Raw genomic sequence first — 13,221 nt, forward strand, 5'->3', positions numbered from 1 at the left:
AATAGTTAAACAGTATAGCTAAATTGTTATATAGGTACACAATTTCATTTTTTATAGTCATGGCTACTTGATGCTACATCTTAAAGTCATTTTGAAATGTATCCACTCACCTCTGGGAAGATCTGTGGGTTGAGCTACATGACCACAGGGCACTGCAGGGACTAGGCCTAAAAGCCTTAGGATCAAGGAGAAGAAAGCAGTGCGCGAGGTGGAGGTAGTACGGTAAGCAAGCAGGGGTCCCTGCTAGGCTGAAGGCAAATCCTTGCCGCCCGGCTCTCCCTTCCATCCAATTCAGCCACATCTGCTCCCTGGGGAACAAAATGGATGACACCCAACTCCGGAGGTCTGCGCAGTGTGAGTAAAGGGACTACTCTGCTTTGGTCTTCACTGAAACATGGCTCAGCAACAGGATCCCGGATGCCACTATTTAGCTGGATGGGCTCTTTATTTCAGACTGACAGAGATGCTGCTTTGTGAGGTAAAGTCTGTGTGTTTACATCAACACAGAATGGTGTAAGGATTTTGCATGAGTCTGGTCACTGCTCAACGTTGGTGGAATTTGTGACTGTCAGATGCAGACCATTTTATCTACCACGGGAATTCACCACATAGTTGCAGTGTACCTCCTCGTTTGGTACTAACACTAAGGAAGCATTCTGGGACCCGTATGGGGCTATGAATGAACTGCAGACTGCACACCCTGATCGATTGATTATTATTTTCAACCAGACAATCCTCAAATCGGGGCTACCTAAATTCCATCAGTATGGACTTTGCTACGAGAGGGGCGAACACATTGGACCTTGCGTATATGAACATTTCTGATGTGTATCGGGTGGAGCCCCGCCCCCACCTCAGATATTCAGACCACATCTCTGTAATGCTAATCCCAGCACTTGTCAGATGCTCCAGACCAGTTTGGAAGCAAGTTAAAACCTGGCCACCTGGGGGGGGGGGGGGGGGGGGGGGCGTCATTAACGTACTTCCAGAATGCTTTGAGTGCACTGACTGGCACATTTTCAAGGAAGCGGCAACTGCATAAATCTGGAGGAGTATACAACATCGATGACCAACTATATTAGTAAGTGTTCTGATGACGTCACTGTGCCCAAGACCATCTTAACTCACTCCAATCAGAAGCCATGGATTACAGCTGAGGTGTGGATGCAGCTCAGGAACCAATACATGGCCTAACAAAAGGTAGGCCTATCTAATGCCATCGAGGAAGCAAAGCGTGCACATGTCCAGTGCATTCAGTCACTTCCCAGACAGCAAGGACACACGACGCAAGTGGAAAGGCATCAAAGATGTCACCAACCACAAGACTACATTATCTGCCTGTGCTGGTGATTCCATCCCTCCCAGATGCACTGAACAACTTCTACGCACTTTTTGAGGGGAGAAACGACATGGCAGCAAAGACAACCACCTCTCCTCCAAATGATCAGATCCTATGTATTGCAGTGGCCAATGTGAAGAAAGAGTTAGGCAAGGTCAACTGGACCAGAAAACATTCTTGGCAGAAAGCCAAGGGGATGTGCAGCTCAGCAAGCAGATGTTCTCACGAACATCTTTTAACATCTCCGAGAAGCACCGTAGTCCCAATGTCCTTCAAAGCTACCACCATTGTCCCTGTGCCAAAGAAGTTGTCTGTGTCCTGCCTCAATGACTACTGCCCTGTCGCACTCACATCCATCATCATGAAGTGCTTTGAGAGGCTCGTCATGGGGCATATCAAGTTCCTGCTGCCCCATCACTGGACCCTTAGTAGTTTGCACATAGACCCAACCAATCTATAGACGATGCCACCGCCCTCACCCACCTGAAAAATAAGGACTTTGAATGCTGTTTATCGTCATGCAACACAATAACACCTCAGTACCTGATAAGGAGGTTGAGCCTGCTGGGTCTAAACACCTCCTGCAATTGGATTCTTTTTTGAATATTTTATTTAAACTTTCCATAAACGTAGTTAGCAATTAGTTAACACAATAAAAAATTTAAAAAAAACAAGACATGATATTTATAAACCATCCCCTTCCCTAACCCTCCACCCCACTACCCCCCCACCCCAAAAATGAAATCGTTTAAAAGGACAATAATATAGTAGTATTAATTTAAAAAAAGAAAGGATTGCTCTGAGATGCTCAATCAAACACACAGGACATTAACCAAGCTTCTATATAGTCAGTTTAGAGAGGATCAATACAAGGTTCAAGGGAAAGGAAGAAGACATATTGCCTATTCGGGCGCCAAATTTGCACAAATCTACTGTATTTGTTTCTCAAATTGTATGTAATTTTCTCTAAAGGAATACAACATCTTTCAAATGTGAATCTGATTTCCAACTTGTTGCAATGTATTTTCTTGCCACTGCTAATGCAATTTTAACAAATTCCACTTGATATATTGATAATTTCAATTTAGGTCCTGCCCCTTGTATATTCCCCAATAGGAATAAATCTGGATTTTGTGGAAATGCATTTGTAACCTACTATAAAAATTTCCCCAAGTCCACTCAAAACTGCCTTAGTTTAGGACAGGACCAAGTTGAATGCAGGAAAGTCCCCACCTCTAGACCACAACTGAACCAATATGTCCAATTTCATTCTATTCAATTTTTGTGGTGTAAGGTATAACTGATGTAAAAAATTAAACTTAACTAATCTATACTTTACGTTAATGGTATTAGTTATGTGGCATGACTTTGGCCATCTTTGTTCATTAATTAAGGACTCATATGTTTAGATTTATAAATTCCATGTTTAGGGGTTCCTGTTTGCATTAAAATATATATTGTAAAATTAATGTTTTTAATATTGCCCTTTCTAATGAGGTTTTCCACTTGACTACAAATAGGTAATGACATATTTCCAATTTTTCTCTTATGTATCCTCTCAATTGGAAATAACAGAAGAGTGTTACCACTTTCTTAATTGTTGAAACGATATCAAATGACCCTGTTCATAACAATCTTCAATATTCTTGAGATCCCATTTCGGGACCAAATACTTAATAATTGATTATCCTTTGAAAAAAGTATAAGATGATTTTGAAATAACAGTGTCTTAGGTGACACACTTCCCTTAATTGCAATTTCATAATTTATCTTATTCCCAAGATTAATTGTTTCAACAATGGTGTTTCTTTTGCATTAACCATTAATTTTGAATACCATTTATATATGAACTCTTCCACTACTTTCTCCCCTATATTTCCCAATTCTATTTTAACCCATGCCAGTTTTCTCTCTCCTTCCAAAAAGTAAGAAATCTCATTTGAGCTGCTTGATAATAATTCTTAAAATTAGGAAAATTTTTCTATAGAGACTCTTGACATTTTACCTTTCCAGAGGAATTTCCTTACATGTTTATTTAGATCCTTAAAACATTTTTGAGGTAATGATATTGGCAAAGTTTGAAAAAGATGTATTATTGAAAATATATTAATCTTAACACTGTGACAGATTATGTTATATTTTATATTGTATATAGATATGTTTTAAAGGAGATAAATTGTAGCAGGTCACATAGAAACACTTCAAAACAGATCTAATTTAAAATGCCAGTGCTCTGCTCAAGCCAGACAGTCCAGGCACGGGTGCCTTTGCAAAAACTTTGAAGAATGCCTATAAGGACATGCTGTCAAGTAATGGATTATTATTTTGGAAAGAAAGAGAGAGAGAGAGAGAGAGAATTCAGTTTTACAGTGAGCAGCAGCAGCTGGGACTAGAACAGGACAACCTGCCTCTCTAATGTTTCACTTGGAATAAGGAAAACAAAAATGAACTCTGTGGTGACCTGAAAGAGGTTATCATCTGAAAACCCTGATGGGGCAAGCTTCTTTGAAAAGACACTGAAGTGGCTGATCAGAAGGAATCAGTTGTGAGTGTCCAACGAGCAACAAATCTCTCTGAAAACCGACGAACCTTCCTGAGCGGTAACCATTTATCTTTCAAGCACCAAAGCCTGGTGAAATTCATAAATGTTAAATTCTGTGCAAAGTTTAAGGATTGCCTGCAACCAGTGAACTTGAAGGAGTGAGAAGTAAGATTGGACTATGAATTAAAGAACTTTTCTGAACTTACAAACACATTACATAAATGCACTTACAATTAAAAGGGGGTTAAATTAATAGTAATGCTACAAGCCCAGAGGACCCATAAACCCAGCAACGATAGATATTCACCAAGACAAATGGTTACTTAAACAAAAGTTGCTTTTAATTATCTTTAAACATGAAAACAAAATCATACTTTAACTTATCACTATTGACTTAACTAACCCAACTTAGAATAAATCAATTCTAGAATAAGAATTGTGCCAATTCAAATAAAAATAATCCTTTTCACTACGACCTATTCTCCTCCAAACATCTATTAAATTTAAATCCCTCATCAAAACCAGCATCGCCTTAGCCGCTTTAGTTCTTTTCACTCCTTTAATTGATCTATCTAATAATATATCCAAACAAAAATTAAAATCTCCTCAAATTAAAATATTTTCATGCGCTTCTGCTAAGAAATGTTTCTTGAATAAATCTCTCATCATCCACATTAGGGCCAAGAGTGTCCAAAACTCCAAATATATTTGACAATTTACCATTACATATCTTCCTGCTGGATCAGTCACAACATTATGAATTTTGATTGGAAAATTCTTTTTAAAAATCAAAATTGCCTCTCCTCTTGCCTTAAAATTAAATTAAGAGGCCACAACATTTTCAACCCAATCCTTTTCAGTTTCAAATGTTCTTTTTCAGTTAAGTGAGTTTCTTGCAGAAAAGCTAGGGTTTACTCCCATTTTCTTGATATGTGTTAATACTCTCTTCCTTTTATCTTGTTAATATTAAAATGTACAAATTTATATGTATTACTTATTTTATTTAACCATATTTAATCCCTTTTGTCTTAACTCCCTTTACTCCTCCCTGCAAATCTCCTCTCATCAATTCCATTACTCATTGTCCAGCGTGCATCTCTTCTGGAAATCCAAAGAACAAAAAAGCAAAATTTAAAAAAAAAATGTACATTCCAACATACATAAATATATCTAAACAATAACTCCGCCTTTCCCCAACTAGTGCTGTTTAAATAATGCACAGCTCTACCTCCCTCTATTTTACAGGTTGTGTCCAAGGTCCCAATTACACATATGATCTGTAGAAGTTTGCACTCTACCTCCACCTCCAACTCCCTGATACGGACTTTAAACAATTAATTCATTAATAAAAAAGAAAAACTTACCAGAATTTGAATAATTGTTCTTTTAAATTATTCTAAAAAAAAAACCCATTACATCAAATAGTCTTGTAACTCTTAATTCTGTCTGTGACTGCAGTTGTGGAAGTTGTTTCTTATAATCTTCTACTTCCATAGAGTTGATGAAAAATTTATTTTGTGCACTGGGAAGGGAAATTTTCAAAGTTGCAGGATATCACAATACACACTTGTATCCTTTCTCCCAGAGACCCTTTTTAGCTATATTAAATTCTCTTCTTTTCAGCATCTTCACTTATGATAAAACTATCTCCTCCATATACAAGGGGGCCTTTCCTTTCTCTTAGCCCTTCCATTGCAAGACTCAAAATCTTTTCTCTATCCTGGTATCAACACTGAACACGGTCTCTGACCTGGAGACGCTTTCCCTCTAAGGGTTCTAGGAGCTCTTTCAATCTCAATACTATCTTGAACATTTTCTTCTCCCAAAACTTTAGGAATCCACTTTTGAAAACAATATACTAGTCCTTCTTTGAGGCCCACAATTTTAATTTCTCCTGCTTAAGTTTTCCAACAATTTATTTTTTGTTGAAGCTTGTGAGTTTCCACAGCCAAAGCAGTAGTATTATCTTCTACTCATGATACTCTATCATCAAATTGTAGCGTATCCTGCTGCATCCTCTTCGACTCATCCATCTTATCTAATATTCTTTAACTTCTTTAATATCCTTCTTTATTGCACTCAATAACTTGTATCACCTGTTTACTTTTACTACTTAGATCTTCCTTCCTTCCATGCCTCCTCCTCAGATAACTCCATTTCTTCTTCTTCATCTTCTTTGATGCTTGCAGATTTTTCTGAGCCCAACTCGATCTCTGACATTGTTGCTGCACGCCTTGGCTTACTTCCTTGTTCTTTCTCAGTTCTCCATGTGACGCCATATCCCCATTGGTTTGGGCGGGCGCTAGCAGACGGTTCCACCTCTAGATTGCTTATCCCTGGATCCATTTAAAGAAGCTGTCTCAAGCTTGTTGTAGACTATCTGGACAGCTCCTCACGTCAGGCTTGAGCAAGTCTGGAGCATTTTTATCCTTTTATTTTCTCTTCTTGGAGACTTTAAAAATATTACTTCAGTGTTTAAAACCACTGTGAAAAGGTTTTACACTATAAACCTTTACTTTTTAGATACTTTTAAAAACTAATATATCAGGAAAGTTGGGTTTCTATGTCCTAACATCAAGTGACATCCCCTGCAATTGGATTCTTGACTTCCTGGTGGGGAGACCTCAAGCAGTCTGAATCAGTAACAGCACTTTAAAGGCCATCACACTGAGCACAGGGGCCCTCCAGGTCTGGGTGCTTTGTCCACTGCTGTTCACTCTGCTTACTCATGACTATGCAGCTGAACACAGCTCGAACCAATGGCATCAAGTTTGCTGGCGACACGACCATGGTGTAAGAATGAAGAGTCAGCATAGAGAGATGAGATGCAGTCACTAACAGATTGGTGCAGAGCCAACAACCTGTTTCTGAACATTTATAAAACAAAAGACGGTTGTCAACTTCAGGAGGGCCCGGAGGGACCTTGCTCCACTGACCATTAATGGCTCGACCGTTGAGGTCGTCAAGAGTATCAAGTTCCTTGGAGTGGACTTGGCGAAGAATCTCTCCTGGTCCCTTAACACCAGCTCCATAGCCAAGAAAGCCCAGCAGCGGCTCTACTTCCTGTGAAGGCTGAATAAAGTTCTTCATCTCCCAACCTACATCCTCACTACATTCTACAGAGGATGTATTGAGAGCATCCTGTGCAACTTGGCTTGGAACCACAAGACCCTGCAGAGGATAGTAAAGTCAGCAGAAAAGATCATTGGGGGCTCTCTTCCTATCCTGAAGGACATCTACTACACTCAATGCAGGTGAAAGGCAATAAACATCATGAAGGACTCCACGCACCCCACATGTAAACTGTTCCCCTACCTTGCTGAGGCCAGATGACAGCCCTCAGACACCACCTGCTACTTACCCTTCCCACAGGACCACAGAACGGTTCAAGCCATTGTCAACACCATCTCCAATCTCATCACCTCTGGTGACCTCCCTCCCACAGCCACCAACCTCATTGTCTCCTATGCCCGCATTGCTAATTTCTACCTTCTACTCAAGATACACAAACCCAACCATCCGGGTAGACCCATTGTTTCCTCTTGCTCTTGCCGCACCAAACTAGTTTTGTCTTACCTTGATTCTATCTTTTCTCCCCTGGTCCAATCCACATCTGCGATAACTCACATGCCCTCCAGCTCTTCAATGACTTCAAATTCCTTAAACTGGACCACCTCATCTTCATGATGGATGTCCAATCCTTTTATACCTCCACCCCCCACACAGGTCTGTAAGCACATCACTTCTTCCTGGACCAAAGACCCAACCAATCACCATTTACCACCACCTCCTCCACCTGGCAGAACTTGTCCTCAATCTTCTTTAAATCATTCCACTTCCTCCAAATCAAAAGAGTAGCTGTGGGCACCCATATGGATTGCAGCTATGCCTGCTTAATTGTTGGCTTTGTGGAGCAATCTATGTTGCAAGCCTACACAGGCAAGAACCCTCAACTCTACCTCCATTATATCGATGACTACATCAGGCTACAGATGAGCTTGTCAACTTCATCCACTTTGCAGCCAACTTCCACCACAATCTCAAACTCACCTGGTCCATCTCCCACACTCTCCCCTTTCCCATAACTACCCAACTACCTCCTCTACTCCCTTATCTCAATTTCTCCATCTTCACTGCATCTATTCCCAAGATAAGGTCTTTCAGACCAGCTCATCCGAAATGTCTGCCTTCTTCCACCAATGTGGCTTCCCCTCCACCATCCATCAACTCAGCCCTCACCGGAGGAGTCACGTGATGGAGTAGTGGCCGGTCAGGGAATTCCAGCCCTCTCCCGAAAAGTTAAAAAAAAACACACAAAGCACAAAGGTACAAGACTAAAATTTATAATAAAGTAAAAATAAAGGTGAGAAGAAAATGGCAGCGAAGAGAGAAAAGTCGAAAACAATGGGAAGAAAAGAGGAAGAAAGAATGTCGGAAGAAGAAGGTGAAGGCCTTACCTGTCCGAGGAGGCCCGCCGCGGAGAGAGAAGCCCGCTCCCACAGGTCAGTGGAAGTCCCGGGCTCGGGACTACAAAAATGGCTCGCAGAGCAGAGTAAAAGTGCGCAACCGCGCATGAAAAAAAAACACACTGACGGGAGGGGGGAACAGCTGCGGAGTCGATCTCCACAGCTGAGAGAGACACCTGCAGCACAGCAGCAGGTGCAGAACACAGACAATAACAACAACAAGAAAGAAGAGGGTAAAAAGAAAACAAGGAAACAACAGATGGTCAACCCAGAGGAAGAAGAAGAAGAAGAACAGAAAGAAGTGGAAGAAGAAGAGAAAGGCAAGACAATGGATGTATCTTTTTTTAAAGAATATATGGAATCAGTGAAAGAATGGCAGTTACAAGAATTTAATGAGATAAAAAGAAGAATTAAGAATGCAGAAGAAAAAATGAATAAAATGGAAATGACCATATCAGAGATAGGAAAAAGAGTGGAAAATATGGAAGAACGAGAAATAATTGTAGAAATGGAAGTAGAGGACTTAAAAGAGAAATTAGAAGAATCTAATAAAAAAGTTAGAGGCACAGGAGCTGTTAGCTCAGAAGATAGATATAATATTTTTTTTTTTTTTTTTTTTTTTTTTAATTTTTTTATTTTTCACACCATAAATCACACTAGCCATGATATACACCATCTCCTCTCACACATATACAGTGACTTTTTCTCCCCCCCCCCCCCTCCTCCCAAACCACCCCCCCCACTCCCCCCTCTCATCCATTTTAGGTATACAATCTAGGTTGCATTAATCCAGTCAGACAATGTTGTCATTCAACAAAATTACACCAGAAATTCTACTGAGTCCATTCTTTTCTTTCCTTCTCCTTCCATCAACTTAGGTAATGTTTGTCCCCGGTAGGTTTTCGCTATTGTATTTAATGTAAGGCTCCTATACTTGTTCGAATATTTCAATATTATTTCTTAACCAATATGTTATTTTTTTCTAATGGAATACATTTATTCATTTAAATTTGGTAGTTTCTTCCTTTTAATTTGGTTATGTATTCCATTAATATTTAAAGACATATAGTTCAGCGTAGCCCTTTTATATTTTGTTTATCTTCTCTTTCCGTTTTTCCATCATTACCTTTCCTCCTTTTCCATTTCTGTTTTCTTATTTTCAACTCTTTATAAGACAACATTCCTACAACATCTAACATTTTCCTTATTCTCCTATTTCTATCTTATTTATCCCCAATCTCCCCTTCACCTCCTGAGTTGTCCTTTATCCCTTGTCGGACAACCACATCTCCCCTCTCCATTTGGATTTGCGAATCCACTCGCAAGCGTCAACTGATTGTGCAGTGACCGCTATTTCCCCCCACCCCGCCTCCCCCAGAAAAGATTTCACTTTTCATATGTCACAAAGGTCCCTCTTTTAATTCCCTCCTTATTCTCTCTATTCCATTACCTTCCCTTATTAATTCTTGTCTATACTATCTATATTTTCCTCTAAGTACAGATACATTCATGTATGCTCATTGTCTCTATTCACTCTTATACCTCTTTACCTGCATACATATCAATCGTGATCATTTTTACTCTCATTACCCGTCTTCATCCCTCAGTCTATTTTTGTCTTTACCCACATACATATCAGTCGTGATCATTTTAACTCTCATTACCCGTCTTCCTCCCTCAGTCTATTTTTGTAATTGTTCTGCAAATTTTCGTGCTTCTTCTGGATCCGAGAATAGTCTGTTTTGCTGTCCTGGAATAAATATTTTCAATACCGCTGGATGCTTTAGTATAAATTTATACCCTTTCTTCCATAAAATCGCCTTTGCAATATTGAACTCTTTTCTCTTCTTTAGGAGTTCAAAACTTATATCTGGATAAATGAAGATTTTTTGCCCTTTATACTCCAGTGGTTTGTTGCCCTCTCTTACTTTTTCCATTGTCTTCTCCAGTACCTTTTCTCTTGTAGTATATCTTAGGAATTTTACTACAATAGATCTTGGTTTTTGTTGTGGTTGTGGTTTAGAGGCCAATACTCTATGTGCCCTTTCTATTTCCATTTCATGCTGTAGTTCTGGACATCCTAGGGTCTTAGGGATCCACTCTTTTATAAACTCCCTCATATTCTTGCCTTCTTCATCTTCCTTAAGGCCCACTATCTTTATGTTATTTCTTCTGTTATGGTTTTCCATTGTATCTATTTTTTGAGCTAGTAGTTCTTGTGTCTCTTTAGTTTTTTTATTAGATTTCTCCAATTTCTTTTTTAAGTCTTCTACCTCCATTTCTGCTGCTACTGCCCGCTCTTCCATCTTGTCCATTTTTTTTCCCATTTCTGTTAAGGTCATCTCCATTTTAATTATTTTCTCCTCTGTGTTGTTTATTCTTTTTCTTAAATCCTTAAATTCCTGTGTTTGCCATTCTTTAAATGATTCCATGTATCCTCTAATAAGAGCAAGTATATCCTTTACCTTGCCTCTCTTTTCTTCTTCTATTTCACCATACTCTTCCTCTTCTTCTTCCTCTGGGTTGACCATCTGTTGTTTCTTTGTTGCCCTTTCCTCCTCTTCTATCTTGTTTCTATTGTCTTCTGTGGTCTCTTCTTGCTGCAGGTGTTCTGCAGCTGTCGTTGCCGGCTGTGGAGATCGACTCCCCAGCTGGTCCCCCCTCCCGTCGGTGTGTTTTTTTTCATTCGCATCGCGCATGCGCGAAACTTCGCGCATGCGCGGTTGCGCACTTTTGTTCGGCTCTGCGAGCCATTTTTGTAGTCCATTATTTACCGACCTGAGGGAGCGGGTTTCTCTCTCCGCAGCGGGCCTCTTCGGACAGGTAAGGCCTTCACCTTTTTCCTCCTTTGTCTTCTCTTCCTCTCTTCTTACCGTTGCTTTCGACTTTTCTTTTTTTGTTGCCATCTTCTTTCCACCTTTATACTCACTTTTCTGTAACTTTTATTTCTGTGCCTTTGTGTTTTCTCTTGTTTTTCCCGACTTTTCTGGAGAGGGCTGGAGTTCACCGTCCGGCCACTACTCCATCACGTGACTCCTCTTGAGATAGATATAATATTAATGGAATACATAACCAAATTAAAAGGAAGAAACTGCTAAATTTACTGAAAAAAGAAAAAATTGATATAGCATTTGTGCAAGAAACACATTTAACTGAATTGGAGCACAAGAAATTAAAGAGAGATTGGGTAGGACATGTAACAGCAGCGTCGTACAATTCAAAAGCAAGAAGAGTAGCTATATTAATGAGTAAAAATGTGCCAATTAAAATAGAAGAGGAAATAATAGATCCAGCAGGGAGATATGTAATGATAAAATGTCAGATATATTCGGAGTTTTGGAATCTACTCAATGTATATTCACCTAACGAAGAAGATCAAAAGTTTATGCAAGATATTTTTTTGAAGATAGCAGATACGCAAGGGAACATATTAATAGGAGGGGATTTCAACCTGAATTTGGATTCAAATATGGATAAAACTGGGAAAAAAATTAACAGAAAGAACAAAATAACCAAATTTATAATTAAATCAATGGAAGAAATGCAACTTTTGGATATATAGAGGAAGCAACACCCAAATGAAAAGGAATATTCATATTACTCGGGTAGACATAACATATACTCAAGAATAGACCTATTTTTGTTATCAGCTCGTATGCAAGATAGAGTAAGAAAAACAGAATATAAAGCTAGAATATTATCGGACCATTCACCCTTGATATTGACAATAGAGTTAGAGGACATCCCTCCAAGAATGTATAGATGGAGATTAAACTCCATGCTACTTAAAAGGCAGGATTTTAGAGAATTCATTGAAAGACAAATTAAAATGTACTTTGCAATAAATACGGAATCAGTGAAAGATAAGTTCATACTATGGGATGCAATGAAAGTGTTCATTAGAGGGCAAATAATAAGTTATGTAACCAAGATAAAGAAGGACTATAATCAGGAAACAGAGCAGTTGGAAAGGGAAATAGTAAATATAGAAAAAGAATTAGCAATGAAGGAAGATACAACTAAAAGAAGAGAATTGGCAGATAAAAAAATAAAATATGAAACATTACAAACTTATAATGTGGAGAAGAAAATAATGAAGACAAAACAGAAATATTATGAATTAGGGGAAAAACGCACAAAATTCTAGCATGGCAGCTTAAGACTGCTTAACAAGCTAAGAAAATGGTATTGGCATCAAGGAAAAAAGACAAACAAATCACATATAATCCAACGGAGATCAAGGAAAACTTTAGAGAATTCTATGAACAATTATACCAAACTGAAAACGAAGGGAAAGAAGGGAAAATAGATTAATTTTTAACCAAAATTGAACTACCAAAATTACAAATAGAGGAACAAAATAAATTAACAGAACCATTTGAAATAGTAGAAATACAAGAGATAATAAAAAAATTACCAAATAATAAAACACCAGGAGAGGATGGATTCCCAATAGAATTCTATAAAACATTTAAAGATTTATTAATTCCTCCCCTCCTGGAAGTAATCAACCAGATTGATAAAACACAAAGCTTACCAGACTCATGTAAAACAGCAATAATTACAGTAATACTAAAGCAAGGGAAAGATCCACTCGCACCAGCGTCATATAGACCAATATCATTACTTAACACAGATTATAAGATAATAGCTAAACTATTAGCAAACAGATTAGCAGAGTATGTACCTAAAATGGGAAATCTAGACCAAACTGGATTTATTAAAAAAAGATGCACAACAGACAATATTTGTAAATTTATTAACTTAATTCATGCAGTAGAAGGGAATAAAGCTCCAATAGTAGCAGTTGCTTTAGATGCAGAGAAGGCCTTTGACAGAGTAGAATGGAATTATTTATTCAAAGTATTGCAAAA

This window comes from Narcine bancroftii, chromosome 5, assembly GCF_036971445.1.
Source record: "Narcine bancroftii isolate sNarBan1 chromosome 5, sNarBan1.hap1, whole genome shotgun sequence".
Classification (NCBI taxonomy): domain Eukaryota; kingdom Metazoa; phylum Chordata; class Chondrichthyes; order Torpediniformes; family Narcinidae; genus Narcine; species Narcine bancroftii.